Consider the following 16,494-nt stretch of genomic DNA (forward strand, 5'->3'; position numbering starts at 1 on the left):
GGCGCCTTGCGCCAAAGCGGTATGGCCTGTGATTCTTTGCTTTCTTCTTTCTTTACAGTCCTTACATGTCTCATGCCCCTGCACTCCAAGGGCACCTCTCCGTAAGATCACCACCTGAATGACAACAAAGGCATGCTCTAAGTAGGTCGAACAATTTTTTTTGCAACAACACGCTATATTGAATTACTCAGTAGGCTAGTATGTGTGAATACATCCTAGAAGAAAAGCAGGGGCGTAATTCACCAAGATACATCTTCTACGATCCTCACCGGCCTATTTGGCACACATGTGTGCTGCTTCATTCGCTTCTCGGTTGATATGGACAATGGAGCAAGATTGAAAACTTGATCTCGCGTCCAAATCTGCTTTTCGGTTGATATGGATAATGGAGCCAGGTCTGCTCTTGAAAAATTTGCCTCATTTAGCATTCGCACAACATCTTGAGCACCACTTTCGATGATCACCTTGAGATCTCCAAGAGTAAGATGAATGCCATCACGGAGCGCCAAGGCATCGATAGTGCTTGCATTTTGTGCAAATCAATACAAATGGCTTGTGCCCAAACCAGTGCCTCGATATGGTCCCGAAGAACAACTCCCATACTACCATAGGCATCTTGCTCGTAATAGCTCGCATCAACATTGACCTTGATGATCTCGGGGCGTGTCCAGACGGATTCCTCAGCTCTCGTGCCGTCTTCGAGCCCACTAGCGCAGCTAGATCGTGGATGGTACCAGTGGCCCATTTGAAGTTCTCCATGTCTTCTATTGTTTCTTTCTGTCCAAATCGTCTAGCACCCATGGCTCTGAAACTTTTTTGCCATCAACAATATCTACATCCGATAAATCCAAATGAAGAGAAGGGATTTTGAAGGAAGCAACAAAGTTTAGACCAGAACAGCTTGGCCCGGGTGCAAGAGAAAAGTGCATGTTAAATTGTCTCAACACCACAGTCTTCATAGAACTGAATCTGCTCAACATGTCGTTCTTGTAGAACATGGACATGTTGCCGACCAAAGAACGCTTTCAGGTTCCATCAATCACATGGATCAAAAACCATAGGGTCTAGCGAGTCTACTCTCACTTTGCCAGCATGCTAAATTCGAGTAACTGCCTTGTATGCTTCCATGCAAGCAAGGCCGAGACAACAGAGACAACACATGATCCAAGCAACTGAGTCAAGAGGCAAGAGATAATATTAGCATACACACCACATGATGTGTAATGCACTACATTAACACGACAACTCCATAATTTTGGGGCATGCAATTATACGACGTACGAGTAGTAATTTAAACGGGGAGTAAGGCTACGCTAAGGCGTTCTTTTAGGTGGCGGTTACAAGTTTAGAGACTTTCTCTTCTCCAAGGCACCAAGCACATCACAAAAAGGGCCCCGCCTATTTTCGACTTTGGAACTTGCGTAGGCGGTCCGAAATCACCACGATGGTGACCAAAAGACCGGCTAAGTATGGGGTGTTGGGGAACGCAGTAATTTCAAAAAAATTCCTACGCACACGCAAGATCCATCTAGGTGATGCATAGCAACGAGAGGGGAGAGTGTTGTCCACGTACCCTCGTAGACCGTAAGCGGAAGCGTTATGACAACGCGTTTGATGCAGTCGTACGTCTTCATGATCCGACCGATCCTAGCACCGAAGGTACGGCACCTCCGCGATCTGCACACGTTCAGCTCGGTGACGTCCCACGAACTCTAGATCCAGCTGAGTGTCGAGGGAGAGCTTCGTCAGCACGATGACGTGATGACAGTGATGATGAAGTTACCGACGCAGGGCTTCGCCTTAGCACTACAATGATATGACCGAGGTGGAAATCTGTGGAGGGGGCCACCATACATGGCTAAGAGATCAACTTTTGTGTTCTAGGGTGCCCCCTCCCCACTTATATAAAGGAGGGGGAGGCCTGTCGGCCCTCTCTAGGCGCGCCAAGGGGGGAGGAGTCCTCCTCCTAGTAGGAGTAGGACCCCCCCCCCTTTCCTAGTCCCACTAGGAATAGAAGAAAGAGGGAGAAGGAGAAAGGAAAGGGGGGCTGGCCCCCTCACCCAATTCGAATTGGGCTTGGGGGGGCGCCCCCTCCTAGGCTTCCTTCTCTTCTCTCCCACTAAGGCCCATATACTCCCCGGGGGGTTCCGGTACTCCGGTAAATGCCCGAACTCACCCGAAACCATTCTGATGTCCAAACATAGCCTTCCAATATATCGATCTTTATGTCTCGACCATTTCGAGACTCCTCGGCATGTCCGTGATCATATTCGGGACTCCGAACTACCTTCGGTACATCAAAACACATAAACTCATAATACCGATCGTCACTGAACATTAAGCATATGCACCCTACGGGTTCGAGAACTATGTAGACATGACCGAGACTCATATTCGATCAATAACCAATAGCGGAACCTAGATGCTCATATTGGTTCCTACATATTGTACGAAGATCTTTATCGGTCAAACCGCATAACAACATACGTTGTTCCCTTTGTCATTGGTATGTTACTTGCCCGAGATTCGATCGTCGGTATCTCAATACCTAGTTCAATCTCGTTACCGGCAAGTATCTTTACTCATTTCGTAATGCAACATCCCGTAACTAACTCATTAGTCACATTGCTTGCAAGGCTTATAGTGATGTGCATTACCGAGAGGGTCCAGAGATACCTCTCCGATACACGGAGTGACAAATCCTAATCTCGATTTATGCCAACTCAACAAACACCATCGGAGACACCTGTAGAGCATCTTTATAGTCACCCAGTTATGTTGTGACGTTTGATAGCACACTAAGTGTTACTCCGGTATTCGGGAGTTGCATAATCTCATAGTCATAGGAACATGTATAAGTTATGGAGAAAGCAATAGCAGTAAACTAAACAATCATCGTGCTAAGCTAATGGATGGGTCAAGTCAATCACATCATTAGCAAATGACAACTCTTTGTCCATGGCTAGGATACTTAACCATCTTTGATTAAGGAGCTAGTTAAGTAGAGGCATACTAGTGACACTCTGTTTGTCTATGTATTCTCACATGTACTAAGTTTCTGGTTAATACAATTCTAGCATGAATAATAAACATTTATCATGATATAAGGAAATATAAATAACAACTTTATTATTGCCTCTAGGGCATATTTCCTTCAGTCTCCCACTTGCACTAGAGTCAATAATCTAGATTACATTATAATGGTTCTAACACCCATGGAGTCTTGGTGTTGATCATGTTTTGCTCGTGAGAGAGGCTTAGTCAACGGGTCTGCAACATTCATATTCGTATGTATCTTGCAAATATCTATGTCTCCCTCCTTGACTTGATCGCGGATAGAATTGAAGTGTCTCTTGATGTGGTTGGTTCTCTTGTGAAATCTGGATTCCTTTGCCAAGGCAATTGCACCAGTATTGTCACAAAAGATTTTCATTGGACTCGATACACTAGGTATGACACCTAAATCGGATATGAACTCCTTCATCAAGACTCCTTCACCGCTGCTTCTGAAGCAGCTATGTACTCCGCTTCACACGTAGATCCCGCCATGATGCTCTGCTTGGAACTGCACCAACTGACAGCTCCACCATTCAATAAAAACACGTATCCGGTTTGTGACTTAGAGTCATCCAGATCAGTGTCAAAACTTGCATTGACATAACCGTTTACGACGAGCTCTTTGTCACCTCCATAAACGAGAATTAGTCTTTTTTAGGTATTTCAGGATGTTCTTGACCATTGTCCAATGATCCACTCTTGGATTACTTTGGTACCTTCCTGCTAAACTAATAGCAAGGCACACATCAGGTCTGCTACACAGCATTGCATACATGATAGAACCTATGGCTGAAGCATAGGGAATGACTTTAATTTTCTCTCTATCTTCTGCAGTGGTCGGGCATTGAGTTTGACTCAACTTCACATCTTGTAACACAGGCAAGAACCCTTTCTTTGCTTGATCCATTTTGAACTTCTTCAAAACTTTATCAAGGTATGTGCTTTGTGAAATTCCAATTAAGCGTCTTGATCTATCTCTATAGATATTGATGCCTAATATATAAGCAGCTTCACCGAGGTCTTTCATTGAAAAATTCTTATTCAAGTATCCTTTTATGCTATTCAGAAATTCGGTATCATTTCCGATCAACAATATGTCATCTACACATAATAACAGAAATGCTATAGAGCTCCCACTCACTTTCTTGTAAATACAGGCTTCTCCAAAAGTCTGTATAAAACCATATGCTTTGATCACACTATCAAAGCGCCATAAATGGATCGCTGGAGCTTGCATACTTTGTTAGCACCTTTTGGATCGACAAAACCTTTTGATTGCATCATATACAACTCTTCTTTAAGATATCCATTAAAGAATGCAGTTTTGACATCCATTTGCCAAATTTCATAATCATAAAATGCGGCAATTGCTAACATGATTCGGACGGACTTAAGCATCGCTACGGGTGAGAAGGTCTCATCATAGTAAACTCCTTGAACTTGTCAAAAACTTTTTGCAACAAGTCGAGCTTTGTAGACAGTAATATTACTGTCAGCGTCAGTCTTCTTCTTGAAGATCCATTTATTCTCTATGGCTTGCCGATCATCGGGCAAGTCAACCAAAGTCCACACTTTGTTCTCATACATGGATCCCATCTCAGATTTCATGGCCTCAAGCCATTTTGTGGAATCCGGGCTCATCATCGCTTCCTCATAGTTCGTACGTTCATCATGGTCTAGTAACATGACCTCCAGAACATGATTACCATACCACTCTGGTGCGGATCTTACTCTGGTTGACCTACGAGGTTCGGTAGTAACTTGATCAAAAGTTTCATGATCATCATTAGCTTCCTCACTTACCGGTGTAGGAATCACTGGAACTGATTTATGTGATGAACTACTTTCCAGTAAGGGAGTAGGTACAATTACGTCGTCAAGTTCTACTTTCCTCTCACTCACTTCTTTTGAGAGAAACTCATTCTCTAGAAAGGATCCATTCTTAGCAACGAATATCTTGCCTTTAGATCTGTGATAGAAGGTTTACCCAACAGTCTCCTTTGGGTATCCTATGAAGACTCATTTCTTCGATTTGGGTTTGAGCTTATCAGGTTGAAACTTTTTCACATAAGCATCGTAGCCCCAAACTTTAAGAAACGACAACTTGGGTTTCTTGCCAAACCACAGTTCATAAGGTGTCATCTCAACGGATTTTGATGGTGCCCTATTTAACATGAATGCAGCCCTCTCTAAAATATAAACCCAAAACAATAGCGGCAAATCAGTAAGAGACATCATAGATCACACCATATCTAATAAAGTGCGGTTATGTCGTTCGGACACACCATTACGATGTGGTGTTCCAGGTGGCGTGAGTTGCGAAACTAATCCACATTGTTTCAAATGAAGACCAAACTCGTAACTCAAATATTCTCCTCTATGATCAGATCATAGAAACCTTATTTTCTTGTTACAATGATTTTCCACTTCACTCTGAAATTCTTTGAACTTTTCAAATGTTTCAGACTTATGTTTCATCAAGTAGATATACCCATATCTGCTCAAATCATCTGTGAAGGTCAGAAAATAACGATGCCCACCGCGAGCATCAACACTCATCAGGCCGCATACATCAGTATGTATTATTTCCAACAAGTCTGTTGCTCGCTCCATTATTCTGGAGAACGGAGTCTTAGTCATCTTGCCATGAGGCATGGTTCGCAAGCATCAAGTGATTCCAAAAGTCCATCAGCATGGAGTTTCTTCATGCGCTTTACACCAATATGACCTAAACGGCAGTGCCACAAATAAGTTGCACTATAATTATTAAACTTGTATCTTTTGGTTTCAATACTATGAACATGTGTATCACTACTATCAAGATTTAGTAAAAATAGACCACTCATCAAGGGTGCATGACCATAAAAGATATTACTCATATAAATAGAACAACCATTATTCTCTGATTTAAATGAATAACCGCCTCGCATCAAACAAGATCCAGATATAATGTTCATGCTCAACGCTGGCACCAAATAACAATTATTTAGCTCTAAAACTAATCCCGAAGGTAGATGTAGAGGTAGCATGCCGACGGCGATCACATCGACTTTGGAACCATTTCCCACACGCATCGTCACCTCGTCCTTAGCCAATCTTCGCTTAATCCATAGCCCCTGTCTCGACTTGCAAATATTAACAACAGAACCAGTATCAAATACCCAGGCGCTACTACGAGCATTATAAGGTACACATCAATAACATGTATATCAAATATACCTTTCACTTTGCCATCCTTCTTCTCCGCCAAATACTTGGGGCAGTTCCGCTTCCAGTGACCAGTCCCTTTGCAGTAGAAGCACTCAGTCTCAGGCTTAGGTCTAGACTTGGGCTTCTTCACTTGAGCAGCAACTTGTTTGTCGTTCTTCTTGAAGTTCCCCTTCTTCCCTTTACCCTTTTTCTTGAAACCGGTGGTCTTGTTGACCATCAACACTTGATGCTCTTTCTTGATTTCTACCTCCGCATCCTTTAGCATTGTGAAGAGCTCGGGAATCGTCTTATCCATCCCTTGCATATTATAGTTCATCACGAAGCTCTTGTAGCTTGGTGACAGTGATTGAAAAACTCTATCAATGACACTATCATCAGGAAGATTAACTCCCAGCTGAGTCAAGTGGTTGTGGTACCCAGACATTCTGAGTATGTGTTCACTGACAGAACTATTCTCCTCCATTTTGCAGCTATAGAACTTATTGAAGACTCCATATCTCTCAATCCGGGCATTTGCTTGAAATATTAACTTCAACTCCTGAAACATCTCATATGCTCCATGACATTCAAAATGTCGTTGAAGTCCCGGTTCTAAGCCGTAAAGCATGGCACACTGAACTATCGAGTAGTCATCAGCTTTGCTCTGCCAGACGTTCATAACATCTGGTGTTACTCCTGCAGCAGGTTTGTCACCTAGCGGTGCTTTCAGAACGTAATTCTTCTGTGCAGCAATGAGGATAATCCTCAAGTTACGGACCCACTCCGTGTAATTGCTACCATCATATTTCAACTTAGCTTTCTCTAGGAACGCATTAAAATTCAACGAAACAACAGCACGGGTCATATATCTACAACAACATAGACATGCAAAATACTACCGGGTACTAAGTTCATGATAAATTAAAGTTCAATTAATCATATTACTTAAGAACTCCCACTTAGATAGGAATCCCTCTAATCATCTAAGTGATCACGTGATCCATATCAACTAAATCATGTCCGATCATCACGTGAGATGGAGTAGTTTTGAATGGTGAACATCACTATGTTGATTGTATCTACTATATGATTCATGCTCGACCTTTCGGTCTCAGTGTTTTGAGGCCATATCTGCAGATGCTAGGCTCGTCAAGTTTAACCCGAGTATTCTGCGTGTGCAAAACTGGCTTTGCACCCGTTGTATGTGAATGTAGAGCTTATCACACCCGATCATCACGTGGTGTCTCGGCACGACGAACTGTAGCAACGGTGCATACTCAGGGAGAACACTTATACCTTGAAATTTAGTGAGAGATCATCTTATAATGCTACCGCCGAACTAAGCAGAATAAGATGCATAAAGGATAAACATCACATGCAATCAATATAAGTGATATGATATGGCCATCATCATCTTGTGCCTTTGATCTTCATCTCCAAAGCACCGTTATGATCACCATCATCACCGGCTTGACACCTTGATCTCCATCGAAGCATCATTGTCGTCTCGCCAACTATTGCTTCTACGACCATCGCTAACGCTTAGTGATAAAGTAAAGCAATTACATGGAGATTGCATTTCATACAATAAAGCGACAACCATATGGCTCATGCCAGTTGCTGATAACTCTTTTACAAAACATGATCATCTCATACAATAAAATTTAGCATCATGTCTTGACCATATCACATCACAACATGCCCTGCAAAAACAAGTTAGACGTCCTCTACTTTGTTGTTGCAAGTTTTATGTGGCTGCTACGGGCTGAGCAAGAACCGTTCTTACCTACGCATCAAAAACCACAAAGTAGTATAGTGATTGCTTTTTGATCCTTAGAAAGAACCCTGTTCATTGAATCTGATTCAACTAAAGTTGGAGAAACTGACACCCACTAGCCACCTATGTGCGAAGCACGTCGGTAGAACCAGTCTCGCGTAAACGTACGCGTAATGTCGGTCTGAGCCGCTTCATCCAACAATACCGCTGAATCAAGAATCAACTAGTGACGGCAAGCAATATATATATACCCACGCCCACAAGTCCTTTGTGTTCTACAAGTGCATATAACACCTACGCATAGACCTGGCTCGGATGCCACTGTTCTACAGACATGTTGAATTGTTCTGTACATTAATAGACCGAGGAGCAGCTAAGGATGTGTGTGTACATACACTGGTCACATCCGTTCCAATGAGTAACTATGATTGTATAAGTTGTATACGTAAAGAACATTGTATAAGTTGTATATGTAAATTAAGAACATTGTATAAGTTGGAAGGAAAAGAGGACTCACAAGTAAAATTGTATAAGTTGTATACGTAAAGAACATTGTATAAGTTGTATACGTAAAGAACATTGTATAAGTTGAAAGGAAAAGAGGACACTATGTACTTACTTAACAGATAATCATTACATAAGAGGATCATGAATTCAACAAGTTGATATTAAACTTCACAAAAGTTCACTCAAGTACTCTAGTTACTCGATCATCATCAACTAATAAGATTAACTAGCTAGCTACTTAAAAAACTAATCTTCATCAAGGAGTATGCCCAGCTAGAGAAGCTTCTTTCTATCTGCCTCTCCTTCTCTTCTGAAATGATCTATGTCCATCTTCAGGTCAATCCTCTCAGCCCTGAGGCGTCTCCTCTCCTACTTCAGTTTATCCCGATCCTCGACGAGCTTATCCCTCTCGTCCCTAAACTGATTAGTCTCATGAACGAGCCGAACAGCATCCTTGCGTAGCTCTTTAATCTCCCCCTTTAGATCGTCATTTGCCCCTTGCACGCTCTTGATGACATACTCAAAAGTGTTTAAGAATTCATTGTTGACCATGTCCACATCGCACACCGACTCCTTGTTGCGTCCAGAATTGGCCATGACCACAAACACACCGCGTATATATACGATCAAGATAATATGCAATGTAAAGTAGTTCATGTGTTATGTCGGGGGAATTACCTATGGTTTAACCCGGCTCATGGCGTTAAGTCATCTCTGGACTTAACCCGGCAGATCCTGACCTGGCAGACAATTTTAGCCCGACAGACATATTGTAACCTGGCAGACAGTTGTAACCCGACAGACAGTTGTAAGCCGATAGACAGATCCTAACCCGGCAAGTACTTGGCCATGAAAATGAGCTGCCTGGAAATAAGAAGCCCATGCGTTAAGAAGCCCACGAAGAGAATCCCAGAGATAAGAAGCCTATAAGAAGAAGCCAGAAATAGGCTAAGTCCTAATCCTACTAGGTCTCTACATGTAACCCACCCCTTCAACTTATATAAAGAGGGGCGGGGCACCCCAAGAGGGTCAGAGTTTTGACAGGTCACAATAGATAGGTCTTAGACAGATAAGTCTTAGACAAGATCAGAGTAGATGCTCTCGAGATAGAGGTAGCAAAACACCGCCTTTGTAATCGAGATCATCGTCATCATCAATACCAATCAAGCAGGATGTAGGCTATTACCTCCACCGTGAGGGGCCGGACTTGGATAAAATCTCGCGTCTCTCGTCCTGCTCAACCCTGTTCAAACTACCACTTAGATGTGTTGGCCTCATGACTAAGTTCTCACACTAGGACATCTGTCGTGTTAACCCCACGACATGTTGGAAATACATGATTTGTAAAGTTTCATTATCAAATACTTGGTGTGAGCTTTATCAAAACAAAATCAGATACTTTTATAGTGAATAGTGCATGTGTTGGAAAGACATGATTTTGTTAGTTAAGTAGAATAGATAAAATTATGAATCTATTTTGATAAATAAGATATAGAAAACTGACTTCTATACACACATACTATCATATATAAGAGTAACTTCTTTATGCAAAGCTATTTGATTTACATATACCAATCAACCTATACAAAAATGTGAAGAAAAAAACTAAAATGATAACTTTGAAGAATATAGAGATGGAAGTCTGGTGTCGACTGCCAGCAGCAGATAAGTATTAAATTTGGATGAATCAAATACTGTATGAATGTATAAGAGTCCCATAGAAGACTAGCCCTACAACAGCAAATTGCCCTGATTTTTAAACATAACACATTCTATATATCAATTTCTACTAAACTAGTTCAGATCCGCCAACGGAGGGGAGACATACAAGTAAAAATGCATTATAAATATCGGATTCTACACAATAGCAATAGGACGATTATCACTACAATTTCTACACAAAGCAATCCATGCAACTAACTTTGGAATCTACATGACACAAAGCAAATCCCGGTCGTTTGGCATGTCCGCGAACGGAAGAGTAGTGGATCTAACCTTGGTGCCGGCGAGGGGTGGCGGCGGCGGCTTTGGTCCAGGGGGAGTTGTGTCTACGACCGGGCCGGATGGGATGTGAAATGAGAGAGAGCGGTGACTTAGGTCTTTTACTAAGTTGACTCAGATAGGTTATTGCTGACGTTGGATAAAATGGCAACGCCATAGCTAATCACATGCCAAATAAAAAGACTAAAATTAATGAAAGACTTGACAAAATAAAAGACTCAAAATTTAACTTGTGGTAAAGAAATAAAATTCCTAAATGATAAAAATTGTAAAAATAATGATGACAAAAAAGCATAATATAATTAAATACTTGAAACACTTGATCAAATAGGAAAAGTGTTTCTGACGTGCAAAGAAAAAGAACGCCAGCACTAACAAATTAACTATGGCGTGCAAAGAAAACCAACGTCACCAGTGCTTTCCAAACGGTGAGTGCATATGGGCCAATAGATTTGTGACGTTTTCAAAAAAGCAACGCCAGCGCTATGCTTGTAAAGCTGACGTGCTGATTTGGCCTACACCAAAATGGCGCTCTACCAACAAAAGTTGTGGCTAACACTTTTTCCACTAGTAGGCATACGGCTGACAGTTAAAGCATTGGGAACAATATTTAATAATGTTAAACAACGAGAAAAAAGTACTGCCATTCAGGGGTTAACATGATCGTCCAGGTTTCATGAGAAGAGTACATACGCTGTTTTAATGCTCTCTGATCCATCTATAGTGTTTACATCCCCTTCAACTAGATATATCAGCTTCCTTAGCCCACATTTCTGCAAAGGATACAACAAATGGAGGTATCACGTCGTATTGTTGCTAAAATAACCACAACAAACTCATATATATGGACAAGAAATACAATTTCTTTGGGAAGAGATGCACAATCTACAGGCTCAAGCTTATGTCTGCTAATAACATCGTCCTTCATCATATCATACCCAAATATGGGCTATGCTTTTCAATTAATGATAACAAAGAATAAGAAAAAAAAACTCCTCGGCATGTGATTTCACTTCGGACGACTGACGCCATTTACAAAATGTGCGGATTCTTGCAGTTTTGGCGGCCGCTTAGCAAGCGACGTCATCGGGACGGCATCAACACCATCATCACCGAAATTCGCTCCACCGCCATCTCCCTCGCGCCACCGTTACCTCCTCCACCCCCGGAGCCTGATTAGCTAGTTGCTTTTTTTGGTGGCTTGTTGTGTTGTGCCCCCAGCCAGACCTATTTTATTTTATTGTTGTTGTTGCCCGTGAACATTGAGCTTGTGGATTGGTGGTATAGTTTATAATACAAAATGGGGGGAAACCTTATTTCGTATTAAACTGAAGCAACAAGAAATCACACGGGATAGCATGCGGGCATAAAACATGGCTGGTCAAAAGACGCTCAGCACGTTGCAGGGAAATATTCCTTTCGTATTCAGCATGTCTGGAACCCAATTGAAATCTAAAATAAACAATATATCACAAAGTTCTTCACCTAAAAAAAGCACAGATCTGATGCGCTGCTGCTCTTCGTCAAAATAAGAAGTTCTTTATCTAACTGTTTAGAGATGCCTCCATTGTGCCGCCAAACAGGCTAATGACTATGCCCATCAACTTATTTGCAACATGACCAAAACAATGTGTTCTGTTGCCACAACTGCTGATCAGGATTGTCACAAGAAACAAATGGTAATCTACGATACAATTTTTTTTTATCACTATCAATGAGAAATTGGAAGGGAAGCCTTGGCGCAACGGTAAAGTTGTTACCCTGTGACCATGAGGTCACGGGCCTCTTGCAGAAATGTAGGGAAAGGCTGCGAGCTATAGACCCAAAACGGTCGGACCCTTCCCCGCATCCTGCGCAAGTGGGAGCTACGTGCACCGGGCTGCCCTTTTTACTATCAGTGAGAAATTGAAAGCATGAAGAACTGGGAAAGTTACGATGGAAGGTTTGTAATATTAATGACAAAAATCAAAGCTATTTTTAGATGGTACCTTCAGTCTTGGTTTTTGATCTTTGTATCTGTTGCCTTTAACTGAGCCAAGTAAATTTTTCCTTTCAACAATGAAATCAAGAACATAATCCGTGTCAAGTTCTTTATGGCGAGCAATCCAAAGAGCATCTCCAACAGGCAAGTGTTTAATCTGGATGACATGGTTCGAACATAAGGATCAGCACAATTTTCTTTGGCACATTATATCAACAGTTCAGTCTATGCAAAGCAACTTTGTTAATATTATTATGCCGTCTCCTTGCACACAAGTAAGAAAAAAGTGCAGTCAGCAATCATCAACACAGTGGGGCAGCTACCAAACATATCAGATAATTAATCCATCAATACAGGGCATTTAATTTAGAGCTTTGTCGGTGCATACAATGACTTTTAGCAGTGTATTTCGGTTGTCTGAAGAAATGAACAAGGATAACACCCAAAGGAGTACTGATGAATTAGATACAAGAAGAAAGGAAAGGGCAATAATTTTCATTAATCTCTCATCAATATGCCAAAACATGTGACATCACTATTATGTTGTTACTTCAACAACTTTGGAAGAAACACTACATCCCTTCTTGCACCCCTCCACATATTACACACTTGCATCCCCAACCCCGAGGAATGCACATGTTTGGATTTTTGGGTGAGGGCTCCGCTCTAAAAAACTGATTGCAGTAGGATCTACATTCATTGATTTGACATGAGCCATCTTTGTAGACAAACATGCATTCGAGTGAGGTTGCCATATCTACATATATCAAAAGAGAAAATGAGAAAAGTTAAAGCGGACCAGTCATTAGTTGTAATGTTGCTTGGCCCAACAACATAAATATACTATGATTCCCTAAGTGTGGATATTGAAGATGATAGTGCAAACTCTCGAGATACCTGAAGATAGTGTGAGGAGTGCAATGGCTAAGAGTATCTCTACCAGACCCCGTATAAGTGGTCAAACCCTTATAATTTTTGCGTTTTACAATTTTTGTCCAAAAAAGTGTCCAGAACAGAAACCGTAAAAGTGGTCCAACCTGTAAAATTTTTAAGGGCCACGGAAAATGCACACCCGAAACCCTTATATTTGGAGGTTGGAAGGCCGAGCCTAGGGGGGCCCGTATACCGGTCAAACCTCGTCGGAGCAAATACGCCGCCGCGGAGTTTGCCGAAATCCGTCCTAAACTCGCTGGAATTCATCACCGCACACCGGAAAAGGCCGCTAGACGCCGCAATCGATCGCCGCCGGTTTGAATTGGACGAGCTCGACATCGCCGTGGCCTCCCATGACCTCAGCCTGGCCGCCGGAATCCTCCCGGCGCAGGCAAAGGGGCATGGCTCGGTCGGTGCAGCTGGCAATAGAGCAAGGCGCGGACGGCGGAAGCGACGGGGCGTGGCCAGTGAGGCTGGGCGCGGCCGGCGGAGGCGACGGGGCATGGCCGGCGAGGCTGGGTGCGGCCGGCATGCTGATGGGGCGCTGCCGACGGGGTTGGGCATGATCGGCTTGGGGAAGGGGCGGCAGCAGCGGACTGGAGGAAGGAGTTCTTTATCCCAGTTTTACAGTTTGTTTTACGGTATCTGTTCGGTCGTAGCTAAAATAAACCCTTAAAATGCAATTTTTTTTCCAATCCATATCTCAATTTTACAGTTTGCGATTTTAAGAGGTCTACTAGAGATGCTCTAAGAGTAAAACCTTCATGTTCTTCGTCTTTTTGTTGCAAATGTCCAAGCCCCAGGATATGAATTGGAGACTTACAAGTCGCTACAGAGGGGATTCTTTTTTTTTTGCCTCTATGAATTGTTGGGCTAGCCAAATGATAAGTAGGCTCTTTTTATAGTGGTTGTGTGCTCATATAAGCGAAGAATATTATTTGTAATTAATTAGGAATAAATACACAACCAAAGATAAGGTGCTAAATTAAGAACACTATTACGCGATAAGTTGGTGTAATCTGATTCATGCTGATAAAGAGATCAACTGACAACTATACTGAATTAAGAAAAAAATAAGTACAGGCAACTAGGAAAAATGATATAGGATACAGTTAAGGATATCAATTGCCATAAATTAAGTTTTGAACAAAATTTGCAGTGAATTGGGGGCGACTTAATATGTTCCATCTAGATAAAGCATCATTTGACTCTTCTATGACCGTCTACCTTATCTTATCTTGCTCTGTTTCCTTTCATTTTCCTACTTTAATATCGGTTGACTCTTTTTTGACAATCCACCTTGTGTCCTTGTTTGTGTAGCGGGCAAGGTGCACTGGCGAAAGGCGATGCTGCTTCTCTCGCATTTCCCTGTTACCCAGCTACGCACTGCATTGTGGAGAGACGAAGAAATCTTCAGAAAACCTGAAAGTACCAACTGGACACTACACAGAACATCACAAGCATTGTAGAATTGAGCACTCCGCAGCGAGCATCGAAGTCACTGGGGGCAAAAAGGAGCGAAACCGTCCGGGGATGACAGATGACTCTTGTGGGGAATGGGTTTCGCGCTTTCTCTTGCTATAAATCATGGTGTTCTATTTTTATTGATCTAGATGTTATACTGATAATGTGCACAAAACTATCAACAGATCGTATGAAACATAAATAGTCGTTTCTCAAAAGAAAATGTCCATGCGTAATCTGATGGAGAAGTGCTTTGATAATTAGTCACTACAAACTACGGAAATCAAGTACCTGCTCAAGAATAAAAGTACTGATGATCCATTTAGCATCATGCATTGGACGTGTAAATCGAATATGTCTTTTGTCTATTAACCGTACAATATGAACATCTGCACAATCCGACTTTAGCTCAGTTGGTAGAGCGGAGGACTGTAGTTTGTGCAGATTAATCTTAGGTCGCTGGTTCGAATCCGGCAAGTCGGACTTGGAACGATTTTTCTCTCTTTTCCTTTTATATGATTTCTTGGTATTTCTATTGATTATTACTCCTTGTGTGCGCAAAACTTCCGTTCGTCTTCGGATCCCAGATCACAAAGATGAGATCATATAGCAGTTTAGAAACAATAAATTTGCTAATTCTCAGTTAGATGATAATTAATAATGTCCTATCAAACTTCTATGACATTTGAGTCTACACGGAGGTTCTTGCGATATTTTTTCAAGTTAATGTCAAGAGTGGTTCTTCTACACCCACTCTCGGTGCACCCACGCAAAAAAACATATCAAAACATTTCGAAAAAATCTGAAACTTCGTGAAAATGATCATCAACAAATGTTATGGGGGCTTGCAAAATTTAGTGGTCAAATAACATTCGAGGAGCTCTCTACAAAAAGACAAAATCATTGAAAATTAGTCAAAATGTATGTGCACTGTTTGAGCAGATTTTGCAATTTTGTTTTTTTTGTAGAGCGCTTTTCGAATGTTATTTGACCACCAAACTTTGCAAGCCCTCATAACATTTATTGATGATCATTTTCATGAAGTTTCATATTTTTTCTAAATGTTTTGATATGTTTTCTTGCGTGGGTGCACCGAAAGTGGGCGCAGCCACTACTTTCCCTAAGATGTAATTAATTCTCATCTAGATGAGTCTAACTCTTTATGGGATTATTATTTGTTTATTTCTATGGTCTTCTTCATAAAAAAATTGTTTCGTTGTCCCTTGTTTTTATCGAACAACTTATTGATGTAGATCTGAATGGTGTAGTCTGTTTATGTTACAGTTAGGTGGGTCTAATGGTCATTGTCTTCCAAAATGAGATGATTCACCACATCGATGACCTGGTATTTTGCCTTTCTATATAAAAAAGTAGCTCATCTCCATATTTTCCTCTATATCATAAATTCGATACATAATATATATATATATATATATATATATAGATAGATAGATAGATAGATAGACAATTGATAAATACAATACGATTCATAAGTTAAGAGCCCAATGCAATATTATAACATTTTCATTATTCTATCATCAATATTGACCTTGACAATTATACAAGGCCACATGGTATGTGAGAC

General features: G+C 41.4%; 1 non-coding gene across 1 annotated transcript; it reads left to right on the forward strand.

The window, feature by feature from the left end:
• The first annotated feature begins 15,307 nt into the window (after window positions 1-15,307).
• On the forward strand, window positions 15,308-15,392 carry TRNAY-GUA (transfer RNA tyrosine (anticodon GUA)). The gene is given in 2 exon segments: window positions 15,308-15,344; window positions 15,357-15,392. It is a non-coding gene; the product is annotated as a tRNA-Tyr (tRNA).
• The last annotated feature ends 1,102 nt before the right edge of the window (window positions 15,393-16,494 follow it).

Source organism: Triticum urartu, chromosome 3A, assembly GCF_056163025.1.
Source record: "Triticum urartu cultivar PI428250 chromosome 3A, HENAU_Tu73, whole genome shotgun sequence".
Taxonomy (NCBI): domain Eukaryota; kingdom Viridiplantae; phylum Streptophyta; class Magnoliopsida; order Poales; family Poaceae; genus Triticum; species Triticum urartu.